This window comes from Phyllostomus hastatus, unplaced genomic scaffold, assembly GCF_019186645.2.
Source record: "Phyllostomus hastatus isolate PE091 unplaced genomic scaffold, TTU_PhHast_1.1 phas_scaffold_129, whole genome shotgun sequence".
NCBI classification, from domain to species: Eukaryota; Metazoa; Chordata; class Mammalia; order Chiroptera; family Phyllostomidae; genus Phyllostomus; species Phyllostomus hastatus.
Window position 1 is genome coordinate 11,808,070 of NW_025334009.1, and position 12,468 is coordinate 11,820,537.

Sequence of the window (12,468 nt, forward strand, 5' to 3'; positions counted from 1 at the left end):
CGTAGCAACTTTTACAGGTGACATGTAAATTCTTTTCTCAGTACCATTATAAACTTGTGGATTTTAATGTCATTGATGTGACAAATGATTTAGAATATATTCTGTAGGCAGTGGTGAGCCACCACAGGCAGTTTCCAACTTTCGATCCTAAAGCATGCCTAAAAATATATCTAAAAATAAAATGGTAAACTTACACATTTTAGGAGGAATCTTTTCCTGAAGAACTAAAAACATCAAAATCTCTAAACACATCTAAACTTCTAGGTACAACTTTTAAGAATAAGTCTTTCCAGGATTCTGCTTCTGTTCTCCAATGATCTTCTTTTCCTTCTCACAACCTACCGGCCTTTGTTTCAGGAACATCTGGTTGTGTGATTGAGGCTGAAGGTTTTCTGCTTCTGGCACACCTAATGATTTCCGTCTTTATGTCACTTGAGTTGCATTGCTAAGACCTGCATTTCCTATAACTAGTACTTGCACTTTCGCTTTTGTAAAATAAGAACAAATAAATACTCAAACCATTGAACAAGGATGGGGATGGGGCGCTGGCCGGAGCACTAACAGTGAATGCCGCTGTGTGAGCTCAGCGTGCTGATCAGCTGATGCGCCCCAGCCAGATCTGATGTGTAAAAGGAGGGCTAGGTGTCCTGATAGAGAACGCACAACATTCTGTTAGCAACTGTGACGTGCTGGACCGTTTCTGTCAGCTTACTTGTTATGTCTCCACCAGACAGCTGTAGCAGGGCAGGAGCCACACCTGCATTGTTCCTTTACTCCCAGCATCTAGTACGTAGTATTTTGAAAGTGAAAGAACACATGATGTATGCGAGGTAAGAGGAAAATCTACAATGGCTCTACTTTTTGGTTATATCTTTTGCACATTTTGAGTGGGGTATTGGTATGGTAAGCTATTTTTCTTTAAAGGTTAATTTATCTGAGTACAGATACAATATATTTCATCTAGGAATATTTTGAAAAGCAAACAATGGAATCAAATCAAATCACTGATAATCCACGTCCAGGCAAGATGGAGGCATAGGTAGACACGCTTCAGCTTCACCGCCTCACACAACCACAGAGAGAATTACAATTATTTCTCAAAACAAAGGACTACGGGAACCGCCAGGAAATCAAGCTGTATGGAAGTCTGACAGCCAAGGATTGAAAGAAGCCACATCCATCCAGGCAGGTGAGAAGGGCAGAGTTGCAGAGACAGGCGGAGCTGTGCACATGTTGTACGGTGCACAGAGGTGGTGGCGAAATGGTCGGTCCCACATTCACATGTGGTGGATAAAAATCTGAAGGGATGCCATGTGAGTGAGCAATCCCAGCCCCAGGCCAGACCACACTGCCCAGGGTTCCAGCCCCAGGAAGATAAATCCTCATGACTTCTGGCTGTAAAAATGAGTGGGGGTTGGGGTGGCAAAAGAAACTGTCGGATTTTCAGGAGAGTTCATTTAAAGGGCCCGCACAGACTTAGAACATATACAAACACACCCGCTCTGGGATTCTCAACTAAGGCAACCACTGGAACGGTCCCAGTCGAATATGGGAAGTGGGAGAACTGGGTGAAGTGACTGGAAATGGGGTGAGTGCCAGCAAAACTCCAGCAACCAGGCAGCAGCATTGTCCTGGCTCCGAGCCCTGCCCCCAAAGACAGCCACAAAGCAGTGAAGTGGGTTGCTCCACACTGGCGATTACCTAAGGCTCTCCCCTACATAATTTACAGGTGCCTTTTACAGGGAGTCAAAGTAGCTCTACCTAGTACATAGAAATAAATACAGGGAGTCTGTGGCATTGAAGAAACAAGGAAATATGGCCCAAATGAAAGAACAGACCAAAACCCCAGAAAAAGAGCTAAATGAAATGGAGAAAACCAACCTATCAGATGCAGAGTACAAAACCCTGGTGATTGGGATTTTCAAAGAACTCACTGAGTACTGCAAAAATATAAGGGAAGAAATGAAGGTCACACTAAGTGAAATAGAGAAAAATCTACAGGGAACCAACAGGAGAGAGGAAAATGCTGAGAAAGCAATGATTTGGAAAACAAGGAAGGAAAAAGCATTCAATCGGAACTGCAGGAAGAAAAAAGAATTAAAACAACAACAACCATAGGCTTAGGAACCTCTGGGACAACTTTAAATATATCAACATCTGAATCACAGGGGTGCCAGGAGAAAAGGAAGAGCAAGACATTAAAAACTTGCCAGAAAAAATAATGAAAGAAAACGTCCCCAATTTGGCAAAGGAAATGGACATACAAGCCAGGAAGCACAGAGAGTCCCAAACAAGTTGGACCCAAAGAGGACCACACCAAGACACATCATCATTAACACACCAAAGGTTAAAGATAAAGAGAAAATTTTATAAGCAGGAAGAGAAAGGCAGAGAGTTAGCTACAAAGGAGTTCCCATAAGACTGTCAGCAGATTTCTTAAAAGAAACTTTGCAGGCAAGAAGAGACTGGCAAGCAATATTCAAAGTGATGAAAAACAGGGACTTACAACTTAGATTACTCTGTCCAGCAAAGCTATCATTTAGAATGGAAGGGCAGATAAAGTGCTTTCCAGAGAAAGTAAAGCTAAAGGAGTTCATCATCACCAAACCATTATTACAGGAAATGTTAAAGGACTTCTTTAAGAAAAAGAAGATTAAAACTATGAATATTAAAATGGCAACAACTTCACAACTATGAACAACTGAATCTAAAAAAACAAACTAAGCAAACAACTAGAACTGAAACAATCCTAGAAAAGGAGGTCATTTGGAGGGTTATCAGCTGGGATGGGGAAGGGTGAGGTTAGGGGAAAAGGTGCAGGGATTAAGAAGCATAATGGGTAGGTACAAAATAGACAGGGGGGATGTCAAGACAGTATAGGAAATGGAGAAGCCAAAGAACATATATGCACTACCCATGGACATGAACTAAGAAAGGTATTAATAGAGGGAAGGGGGTACCAGGAGGAGGGGCAAGTGGGCAAAATTGGGACAACTATAATAGCAAAATCAATACAATATACCTAAAAAGAAGAAAATCACTGATAATTCATTTCTTAAAGTTAACATATGGGCGTCTTTTCCAATATTTGTCTATGTTCATACAATATTAAACAATATTGGAATCACCTAGAACATACTGTTTAATAACTCACTTTTAATATCTAAATAACATGGTTAACACTATCCCTATGCTACCTTGTCCTACAATAGAAATGTTAATGGCTACATTCCACCCTTTCTATTTCTAAGATAACCAGGCCCAAATCCAATTTCCAAAGACAAAATTTCGACAAACAGGACAGGGCAGTGATTCTGAGCAGAAGTGTGCCTGTTAGTAAAAGCCAGCTGTTCCATGGCATGCACAGCTCCAGGATGTGAGATCAACTTCACCGACTATTCATTTGGTTTGGTTTGCTTTTCTGCCAGCCTCATGACCAACCTGAAACAGGCCCTAGAACAGAGAACGTTAAGTTTGGTGTCTAGGGAAGCAGCAAATTAGAGGAGCCATTCCAACTTCCAGAATAATAACAGACAGAGCCATTCTCTTTCCACCAAAGTTATCCATTTTCTGCAGCAAAATCTGAACTAAAATGTTTAGAAAATGCATATAAGTTAGGTCAAGCATCTTATGAGGAAAGTAACCTGTTAGTGTTGAAAGGAATAAAAATGGTGAAGCTGAAGAGGAACCGGATATATATCTAGAGATACATTTTGCCGTGAAGATCTACAACACTGTGCAAATGTCCTTCCAGAAGATACACTTAAGCTGATTCATTGTCATTTGCTTCTGCAGTGGTTTCCCAGGCATCTTAGCTAGCAGCCACCCTGGCCCCAGGGTACTGAGGGCAAAGAAATGTTTTGGGCAGCCTGACAATAAGAAAGAGTTGTAGGACAAGCAACTACCTGTAATACCTTGGTGGGAGTATCCTGGAAAGTGATGTGCTGAAATACTGACCCTTCCAGCTGGTTAGGTTCTCCTTACTCATGCACTTACTTTTTGTGACGTCCACTCACCAGTGACAGGTGAATATTTTTCCTTAATGATTCAGGGGAAAATGCAGTAATGTGTATGGAATTAGAAGGGATTCAAAGTGAGTACCATGACATTAGCTTCTTTTAAAAGCTTTAGGGAGGGACAACGCCCAGGCCTTTGAGTTACTTGGCATAGTATGTATTGTTTTTTGACCATTAGTATGTTTCCTTATTTTGGTGACAGTACTCCATTTTTATTTCTAGGCAACCACTTCTCTCCTACAGTCTCTCCTACAGTTCTCTGTTCTCCTCTGTTCTGGTTCACCCGAACCAGAGGTGAAGCATGTGACTCGTATTTGGCCAATCACAGCACAGAATTTTCCCAGCTGCAGTTATTAATAATTTCTTCAGGGATGGGCAGGTCATCCACGTCGGTTCAATTAGTGAATTCAGGAACTAGTAGGAAGGGTCTCTTTCCAGCTGGACTGAAATCTTGCTGGGCATAAAGCTGGAGTGTGAAGCCAATATAGAGGAGGAGAAATGAATCTTTTTCTTTTTCTTTTCTTTTCTTTTCTTTTCTTTTCTTTTCTTTTCTTTTCTTTTCTTTTCTTTTCTTTTGATAAGGTCTCTCTTATCCCCAAAATGGGCATGAGTGGCAAAAGATCAAAAAATGCTAACTCTACCCTTATTTTCACAGGACAAGTAGAAGTGTCTAAATTAAAATTTTGTAAGAAAATTGATGCTTTATAACACAAGGGACAAAAAAACTCCACATTACACTAGTTTATTGTATGAGCATTATAAAGTGTCTTCTAGGAATGTGGCACTGTAAGATTTTTTTTTGAAGAAGTGTATAATCTGCTTGGGAAGACCCAACATTAAAAATCTAAACTCTACCCTGGCTGGCGTAGCTCCGTGGATTGAGCGTGGGCTGCAAACCAAAGTGTCGCAGGTTCGATTCCCAGTCAGGGCACATGCCTGGGTTGCAGGCCACGGCCCCCAGCAACTGCACATTGATGGCTGTCTGTCTGTCTCTGTCTGTCTCTCTCTCCCTTTCCTCTCTAAAAATAAATTAATTAAATCTTTAAAAATAATCTAAACCCTTTAGAATACAAGTGAATTGCAGACAGTAATGCCTAAACATTTCTGAAAGGCAATATAAAGTAACTGATAACTATCTACGCACAAAGCCAGCCTACAACAGAAGCATGAGTAAGAGAGGCTTTAGGCTAAACTCTGAATATTCTCAATGTGATTTTCAAGGTATAGGCACTTGTATTTCTATTATTTATGTGCATTCATTATTTGTAATTCCTACCTGGATTATTTCCTTGGAATTACTGACTTTTATATGAAATTGCCTCTTTGATATCTCCACTTAGAAGTCCGACAGGTATCTCGAGCTCACCTTGTCCACAAAGTCTTTTCCTCCAAAGCTGCTTGACCTAGACTGCCTTTTAGTAGATGGAAACCCCATCCTTTCAGTTGCTCAGGTCTAAAATCTTACACATTATCTTTCATTTTTCTTTTTTTAAATTAAAAAAAATATATTTTATTGATTATACTATTACAGTTGTCCCATTTCCCCCCTTCACTCCCCTCCAACCTGCACACCCTCTCCCACCCACATTCCCCCCTTTAGTTCATGTCCATGTGTCATAAGTTCTTTAGCTTCTACATTTCCCATACTATTCTTACCCTCCCCCTATTTTCTGCCTACCTTCTATGCTACTTATTCTCTGTACCTTTTTCCCCTCTCTCCCCATCCCACTCTCCTGTTGCTAACCCTCCATTTCTGTGGTTCTGTTCCTGTTCTAGTTATTCGCTTAGTCCGTTTTTGTTTTTGTTTTAGGTGTGGTTGTTAATAATTGTGAGTTTGCTGTCATCTTACTGTCCATGTTTTTTATCTTCTTTATCTTAGATAAATCCCTTTAACATTTCATATAATAAGGGATTAGTGATGATGAACTCTTTTAACTTGACCTTATCTGAGAAGCACTTTATCTGCCCTTCCATTCTAAATGAAAGCTTTGCTGGATAGAGCAATCTTGGTTGTAGGTCCTTGCCTTTTATGACTTTGAATATCAACTCTAATGTCATCTGACCAGGTTGACCCACATAAACCTAATGTCATGCTGAGGTTAAAAAAAAATGATGTAGAAAGATCAATGAATTTCTTGGGATTCAAGCTAATAGCAACACCACCTTATCCTCTTCTTCTTACCTGGGCTCTTTGTAGCCCTTGTCATAATGTGTGCCATTTGGGTATTATCTGTAAGATCCTCAAAAATAGAGACTCTGTCCATTTTGTCCACCACTATGTACCCAGTGCATGGAATAGTTCTTGGCCCACAGTGGGCAAACAGGACATATTTAGATTCTTCACACTGAAGCCAAAATGATATTTTGGAAACACAAATCTGATCATGTTGCTACCACTAAAAACTTTTTGTAATTAGTTTGCATGGCTTTCTAAACAAAGAGTATAGGTGGTGGGCAACCAAGCCTACAAGGCCCTTACAGTGAGACCTTATTTCTCCAGACTCATCTCCCACGCTCTCCTTCATTGCTTTTCAGTCTCTGAGACTCCGCTGGTCCCATCATGGGGTCTTCATGTTCTTCCTTGCTCTTCCCCTGCTTCTACAGAGTTTCTGAGGGGGAAGTTTTAAACCTTGGCTCAAAGCACCTCTTGCTAGAAGCCATTTCTGACTCCTTTGATTGGGTTGAGTTCCACTTTAATGTCCTAACGCTCACCCTTAGTAATAACTATTAGGACTATAAAGTTACTTTGGCGTAATAATTTGTCTGTTACTGGACAGTAAGTTTTACAAGAAGGAAACACAGCTTTCTTTCTTTTTTTTTTTTTTTAATTGCCATTAGATCCCTAGCATCTGGCACATAGTACCAGCTTGATACTCATTTTAAGAACAGATCCTGTTGCCCTGGCTGGGTAGCTCGGTTGGTGAGAGCGTCATCCTGATCAACCAATGTTTTGAGTTCGATCGTGGGTTAGGGGACATACAAGGAGCAACCAGTGAATGCATAAATAAGTGGAACATCAGATGTTTCTCTCTCTAAAATCAATCAATAAAAGTTTAAAAACAGATCCTGTTGTCCCTGTGTTACTTAGTGCCTAACTAAGTGCCGGGTACACAGTAGGTGAATAAGTTTGCTGAATGAGCCATAATATGAAGGTTGTTTTATTATTCATTTACAATGGTTACATAACCCGGAAACACCATCACTTGATTATCTGTGATTAGGCATTCATACACAGTTGATATCTACACAAAGTCCCAATTTCTCCCCTCTCATTAACCTTTTCTCACCACTAAGACTGAAGAAAATAAGTCCCACATCTTTCCTTTCCTTTGTTTACTCTCTGGTGGAGTCAAGGGTAAGCTCCTCTGGCTGAGGTCTCATCTAGAGTCAGAATTAGCTAAAAATGGGATCTGGCTTCCGAACCAACAGACCATGGCACAGCCATTTAGATAGTAAGATGATATGTTTTTTTGCCAGTCATATGAGGGGCTTTTCTTTTTCCTTTTACTTTAATAGCAATCTCTTTAAACACATTCCAGCGGCCAGAGTCTGTATAAAATACCTACATACGCAGGTTGTATGCATTTATAGGGTTATTAGGGCAGGGTAACATAAAATAGTGTAAGCAGAAAAAAGGCAAACAATCTTACAAATGAATGATTTTTAAAAAAAGATTGTATTTGTTTATTTTTAGAGACAGGGGAAGGGAGGGTGAAAGAGAGGGAGAGAAAGAAACATCTATTGGTTGCCTCTCACACACCCCCCAACTGGGCACCTGGCCCACAACCCAGGCATGTGCCCTGACTGGGAATCAAATAGGGGACCTTTTGGTTTTCAGGCCGCCACTCAATACACTGAGCCACACCAGCCATGGACAAATGAATGATTTTTAAGCATGTTGATCCACACAAGCTTTTAGTAAACTTGTAATTCCAGATGAGGCCCATGCAAGCTTATTGACTTTGTCATTTGCTACTTAGGAAAGGGAGAAGAGCCAAATCAAATGCAATAGAAATGAATTGTAGCAAAATGGTAATTTTTTGATATGAGACCAAAATAAACTAAAAACCTAAAGAAGGTAGCCAGATGTCAACTTCATGTTTTAATAATTTCCTGTTTTTATTTAACATAGATATGTAAGAGGCTGCCAATGAGGGAAGGCTCTCTATTTTTGCAACTTCTTGTGAATCTATAATTAATTCCAAATCAAAAGTAAAAGGAAAAAAAAGACAGCAAGAAAAAAATAGTGAATCCAGATAAGACATTTTTAGAAAGAGAATATTTGTTATATTTAAAACAAATATACACAGTTGCTATGTTTGCATAGTTTTGTAAGGAGTTAACCAAAATGTAAAAAATGCTTCCAACACACACACACACACACACACACACACACACATGCACACACGCACTTTACAAATAAAAATACTAGGCTCTGAAAAGTGGCAATTATTTTTAATGTTTGAACCAATGTTTTTCAGAGATGTGTATAGAGTGAAACATAGTATTATGTTTGCAAAGGACAACTTAATTTTGTAAGAACCACAAAAATGAGTGTTTGCTCTTGAGAAAGGAAAATTTTTGTTTCTTCACATCATCAAAGAAAAATGTGAAGGATCTGATATGAAAGGACCAAAAATGTACAAATCCTACTACCTCATTCCTCAAAACTGTATAAACACTTGCAAAATTTTCCTTCATCTGTTAATTTTTCCCTAAAGCGGCTAGCCCACACAGACCTGGGGGCATTGCATGTCAGAATATTCCATCAAGATACGGGAACACAATTTTCGGAGGAAAGGTCACTAAATGTGCGGGGAAAGTCTGGTTATGAAATAACTCAGAGTGATGCACTTCGTCAGACCACCCCCCCACCCCCGGCAATGACAAAATGTGGCATCATCCTTTGTAACATTCCTGGGAGTGTTCAAAGGACACAGGAAAGTATGAACTCTTAAAACAAGTGGAGCAGTTTTGACCGTGCCAAACAGATGGCAAGTATGCTATACAGGAAGAAGTAAAACACAGCGATGTTCCAAAATGGACTCATTCACACTTGACGTAAAAGTATGTTTTCATAATACAATTTTAAAAGCAACACAGAAATCTGCTTGGCTGGATGCTTTATTTATATTACCTTCTTAAATAAATATTAAATTACAGCCACATGGTGTGAAGGGAATTAGGGCCAGAAAGATCTGAGTTCAAGTTTCACTCTTCTAGTTTTGTTACCTTAGTCAAGTCACAGTCTCTCTTCATCTCAGTGTCTCAGGTACTAAAATGGTATAGTAATCTCTGTATCTCAGGGTTGGTCCTAGTACTGAAAGTGGTAATATACTTAAGGGCAATCAAAAGGCTGTGAAAATCACAGGTACTCAATAAGTGTGAGCTCCCTCCTAGTTTTCCCAGAAGACACAACAAAATATTTCTCTATTTGTTTGGTTTGAGCCAAAACAAGTGGTTAAAGAGTAAAATTTAAAAAAAAAAGGCAAGAGCATCTCATCCTAATATTATCCAATCTTCCATTAATTATGCAGTTATATAAACTAATATTTAATAAGCATCATTGAGTTTATTGGTATTATTCATTATTACCTAAATACTTTCTCTTACAAGTCGGCATTTAACTTTGTCTTTAACTGATTTAGCAAAATATGTCATTAATTCTTTATTCAGATCATAAAATAGTATGCTTTTTTTTTTTGAAGATTACAGTCCTCATGGTTCCAGGTAAAAGTAATTTTATTCATGGGTTTGAGAAAAATAGTGACATGGAAAGAGAAACAATGAAAGGTTAAAAAAGTTATCTTTCAAGGCTGATTGTATAATGCAATAAAGCATGTTTGGGTCTCACTGTCTAAAGGCCAAAGTTCTCTAATTCACACCTTGAACCTCCCCTAACAATGCTTAGTCCCAGCCCTCATTAGCTCTAAAGGGCGAGCAAGCCTCCTGAAATTGCAGAAGCCCAGAAACAGCCCTTAAAAGGCTTTAGAGACTTTAAGGTTTTAAAGATTCCAGGCTTTTAACATGGAATCCGTGGGCTTATCCAGGTGGCTCTGGAACCTACAGTCCCGGTATGTGAAGTTGTGTCTAAGTGTATTTCGTGCCTTTTTCTCAGGAGTCTGTTCAACTGTCACTTCCCTCTAGTGGTCTTTGTAGCCACCTGATCCTGCCAAAGGAAATAATCTCACTCATTCAACACTGTTATTTCCTGTAGAGCCTTACACAATCTGTCATTACCTTGTTTGTTTGCTTAAATCCATCTACCACACAAAGATCAGGAGCCTGGTCTTTCTCCAGTGCCTTGGACCTTGTGTGTCTCGAGCGAGACATCTGGGATGAGTGGCAGGTCTGTGCTATCAGATAGCTAGTGAACTCTATATCCACCCCCGCACCCTCCCCCCCCCCATTCTTCTCAGGTAATAATTTTTAAAATCACTCGTTTTCACTTTGGAAAATAAGGCTTTTAGCATTTCAATCACAACCACTCACCCTAGCACACTTGTTTCCCACAGGCGGAACTGCCACCCCGGCCCACTTAACCAAGGCCACTAGGCCAGACGGTGTAGAGGCGACCAGGGGCAGGTGCAGCCCTTGCACAGGCACACGCATCAACTCACATACCCGGCCCTGGTCCTGGGGGCAGAGGGGCTGGGCAGGAAACGTGGACTCGGAGGAGTCGGAGGAGCCACCTCAAGGCCGCCGGGGGGGCTCCACTCCCCCGGTGGCCGCGACCTGCCACCCACCCTGCTGCGCGGTCCCCCAGCTCGCGGTGGCTGAGCGTCGCCCCTCGGCGGCGCGCACCTCGCCTAGGGAGAGCCGGGTGCACTTCGCCGGGCCTGCTTCAAACCCACCCCGCAGCGCGCGCTGCGGCGACCACAACTACTTCCGGGTGAGCGGGTCGCCGACCCTGTGGCCCCGCCCCTCCTTCGCCGCCTCCGCCTGCGGTTCGGGCTGCGGCTCCTCCCGGGGGCCGGTTCCCGCTGTCTGAGCCGCGGCGTCCAGAAGACACCGGCGTGGCTGTGTGACTGGCAACCGACATCTGGAGCTGCCGCGTCCAGCCCGGCCTGCCCGGCCGGGGACCTGGGACTAGGTTCGTCCTCCGCGCCACTCGCCCTTTGCTCCCCGCTCTTCCTCCGGGAGGGCTCCCGGCGGGCGAGCCGCGCTCTGGCCCTTCCCGGGCGGCGCCGCAGACACAGCCCGCGCCCAAAGACAGGTAAGGGCTGCTCTTCCCGCTGCCCCGGGGAGGGTAGGGGCGTGGGCCCTGTCCCCAGCCTCTGCAGCCCGGGGTCCACGCCGCCGCTGACCCCTGCTGGGGGCCGGGCTTCCCTGGAGCTGGCGGGGTCCCCCGCCGGCCCCGGCGTCGGGGTCGCTCCCTGCCTACCGCCTGTCCCCGGCCTCACGCCCGATTTCTACCGCGCACCCTCGGGGTCCGCGGGAGGGGAAGGTGTTACTCCCATTGTAGGAGAAATTAAATTGGGCTGCTGTCCCTCCGCTTCTGGTGCTCGCGACGCCCTCCCCTCCTTCCCAGACGTCGCTCGCCCTCTCTCGGTTCTGTCCCCAGGCAGTCACCCCAGGGGACCGTGTCAGGCCAGTGGAGGGCGTAGCATTTTTTGGCATTTTTTTTCCCCTGCCTCCTTGACCCGAACTGGAGCGCGGGCATAACAGGCGCTTACTAGGAGTGTCATGCTTCATGCTTGACTAATAAGGGGTGTTATTCACACCCAGATTGTTAAATTCTGTAGTCCAGTCGGGCCTGCTTCTCTTGCCTGTGGATATCCAGTAGGAAGCCGGGGGATCGAAGGAAACCCACCTCTTTTACTTTCTTACGGGCGGGGAAGGGGAGGGTTCAGGTGTTTGCTCTACTTTTTCCCCGTGGGAGATACAAATATCAGGCAGCTGAGAATGTGGCTAGGGAAATATTTCATTAACCTAAACGTTAAGCAGTTTGTAGCTCCTTTTCTTGGCGTTTCCATTTAATGACTCAGCATTTCTGCTGTAAACAGGAAAACCGTACAGAGTAGGTTAATTGGCTAAAAGATATATGTGAGGATAACAGTGGCCATTATTTTATCGCCATGGGAAGAGAATGTGGATGCAGTGATGACATCAGCGATGGAGAGCGGGGGATGGATGTCTGCGTCCTTAATGTTTAAAATAACCTTGTTTTCAAGATAACATTTTATTTTGGGAATAAATCTGTTTTTGGAGAATGCAGAGTGTAGCAGATAGGAGTTAGTTGGCAGGGACTTGAGGTTTGCTGTGGTTTGAAAGCCTCGCAGAATTAACCCCGTTTTACCAACACCATGTGCTGTTTAACAGATACAGAGATGATGCTGACCTAGTATTTAACTGATGAAGAATAAAAATGTTGGAAAGTGTGATTCATTTAGGAAGTTAGGTCACTACCTGGTGAATCATCGATATGGATCTTAAAATTGGAGTAGGGGAA

The 12,468-nt window shown here is 42.7% G+C and overlaps 1 protein-coding gene across 21 annotated transcripts in view; it reads left to right on the forward strand.

Annotated features, from left to right (window-relative positions):
- Positions 1 to 10,927: 10,927 nt before the first annotated feature.
- Positions 10,928 to 12,468, forward strand: part of LRRFIP2 (LRR binding FLII interacting protein 2) — a 106,132-nt gene continuing 104,591 nt past the window's right edge. For 5 of the 21 annotated variants that reach the window (XM_045856538.1, XM_045856544.1, XM_045856540.1 and 2 more), the window contains exon 1: positions 10,928 to 11,232. The gene's annotated coding sequence lies outside the window, so the exon portion shown is untranslated. The remainder of the gene's footprint in view (positions 11,233 to 12,468) is intronic. The other 16 variants (XM_045856543.1, XM_045856548.1, XM_045856560.1 and 13 more) reach the window with 8 other exon arrangements.